Here is a 2,709-nt window from a genome sequence, read left to right as displayed (position 1 = left end):
GCACTTCAGCTTGCCCTTCCTCTGACCCCATTCTGCTGGTAAAATATAACATACAAGTACTTGTGATGCTGAGCTTGCTGTCAACCTTCTGCTACTGCATATGAAGTAAATATGAGGCCAGGACTTTAAAATGTTATTTTTAAGAAGCCATTTTTGTTTACTTGTGTTTTTTTTATTTGTGATGTCATGATTTATCCAGCCACTGCATGCAATTGTATAAACATAATATGTTATCCTAATGAAGAAGAGTTTTGTCAGTGACCCCTACAATTTTTCAAATGGAGGTGCAGATCCCATTGAATTGTAAGTGTAAGAATCTCCAGGGGTCCACGGACCACAGGTTGAAAACCACTGACCTACCTGGCTGAGCTTGGCTATTAGTAAAAGACGTAGCTAGTACTTTCGTGAAGAAGCCTTACTGTCTTTGTGGAGAGCAGTCACAATAGTGTTTACCACTTGTCAGAGATCTGACCCAAAAATGGCTGCTGCTTTCTATCTGTGGCAGGGCATCAGTGGTGCCTGCCACTTTAAGGGCTAGATCAAGCAGTCAGCAGGTGTTTGATTATGGTGGCCATTTTAGAACTCTGGCTGCCTATATAAACAACAGCAGTTTGCTGCTGGGAGGTAGGAAAGAAATGTTGCTTGGCTGACTGGGAACATCTTGCAAGTAGGAGCAGGAGGCCTTGGTCCTGGGCATGACCTAAAACTGCACCCTGCCAGGAGTGGGTGGTCTGGGGCTCCCAGTGGCGTGAAAGCCCTCAGGAAATACCAGGCCAGTTCCCACCCTGGTGAAAGGCAGGTGGGGTGCCTTAACCCCAGCCCTCACCTTCTGGTGGGTTATATGATCCATCTAATCCAGAGAAGGCCAGGTAAGCTTTTTGAAGCACCTGAGTCAGCTGGAGTGAGTGACCCCATGGGGCCAGGCACGCTTTGAAGCACCTGAGCCAGGAATGAGGGGACCCCAATCTTAGACATAACCTGAGGGATCTGACTGGTCAATGCTGGGGCCAGCACCCAGATAGGGGTCAAAAGGGCCAGGGGCCCACTGTGAGGGATTCCCATATAGAGCAGAGAAGCTTGGGGTCCCGACTGGCCTGGGAAGGGGCCAGGGCTTAAAGGGAAGCTGAAGGTTCCAGGGAAGGGGCCACAGCTAATGCGTGAAGGGGATGGTTGAGTTGACTGCCTGAGATGCCATTTGTGAGGTATGATCTGCAATTTAGGGGTGGAACTGAGCCGCAGATAGCCCCCCAATATTGGGGTGTATAAAGGGCAGCCTCCTGCCTAATTATCCCATCAATATTATTACATTTAATGCATGGCAGATGGGTGAGGTAGGTGGCTGACCCGTAGATGGGGCAGGCCGGTGCTTGCACTGGGCATGAAATCTTGCCCCTGTCACACTATCCCGTCTAGTTTCTACATACTGACTAATGGAAGTTGCTGAACCAGTTTTGACAATCCTCTTCTCTTTGTTTAACCAGAATATCCCAAATTTAGCAAACAAATTGTTTACATGTCTTAATTCCTGCCTGTTACAAAGCCTCTTATTGAGTATTCTCACAATACCACCAGAGCTGGAACCACATGTGCTTGTGACACATGACACAGAGTAAAAGCATCAAAGAAAGAAATTTGGTTTCAGCAAATTGGACTCTACATTGTATTGTCAAATGTTATGTAGAAAACTGCAAGGGGGAGAGTGATTCCAGGTATGCTTCTAATTAATGATAGGAGAAGTCACCTCTTCTTCATTAGGAGGGGTTGTGTAGATGTACTCAGTGATCGTTTAAAAACAAACCAATCTAATTGACACGTGCAGTAGTTCCCTTCTCTTTCTAAACATTTTAGTGATAAAGTTATGTTCACATTTTCTAAAGCTCACTCCAGTCATCTTAATTGACTGAAAGGTAAACACAATACTGATGATCATTGGCAACTTTTCTAACTGATTAACTCTATCAACAAGCCTGTTATGTTCTTTAATGGATGTATCCGCTGCTCTGGAATACTGGAAACAAGAAAAAGAAAAGCTTTTCTTTGTCTTTCAAAACAAACCAACATCTGTAGCCTATGCTAAAGTGGCATGAATGGACCACATTTATCTTTGATGTAACTTTAGCAAAGAGACGAGGGTTTCAAGAGGTTAATAGTATTCAAGAAGGTTATCTTTGTGTTTAGTAGCCAGTTTCTATTGTTGTCCATTGGGATAGGCCACATGGAAACTTATTTTAAGACATGGCAGGAAATCTTAATTCCATTGACTTCAGTGGGGACAGGATTTCGGGTGTTTTTTTGTTTTATTTATTTATTTTTTTTCAGAACATGTTATTTAGCGTTACTGATTTAATCTATTTTTAATTTTTGTTCACCTGTTAAATTGTCCTTAAAGTGTGTTTGTGTTTATACATGCAGACAATTCATTTTGAGTTTGTAGCAAAATAAGACCATTTTCATAAAATATGCAATGTGCTCTCTGCTGCTTTTTCTCCTTTCAGAAATAAGAGATCAACTTGTGTTTGGTCCTAAAGGCAAGTAAGAAACTACTCAAGCACATATTGCCATTGGAATCAGTGACTAGTTGCATGAACAAAGTTGATCAGGGCTAGGTACAGACAGTGAAAAAGCCTGAAGCTGAATCTATTCGGTTGCTGCAAGTTAGTTTAAGGTGTGCAGATTGAATTAATTAGCAAATAAACACACATTCACTTT

This window comes from Gavialis gangeticus, unplaced genomic scaffold (genome assembly GCF_001723915.1).
Source record: "Gavialis gangeticus isolate Ggan-Ray unplaced genomic scaffold, GavGan_comp1, whole genome shotgun sequence".
NCBI lineage: Eukaryota > Metazoa > Chordata > Crocodylia > Gavialidae > Gavialis > Gavialis gangeticus.
Note: the sequence above shows the minus strand (reverse complement) of the source record.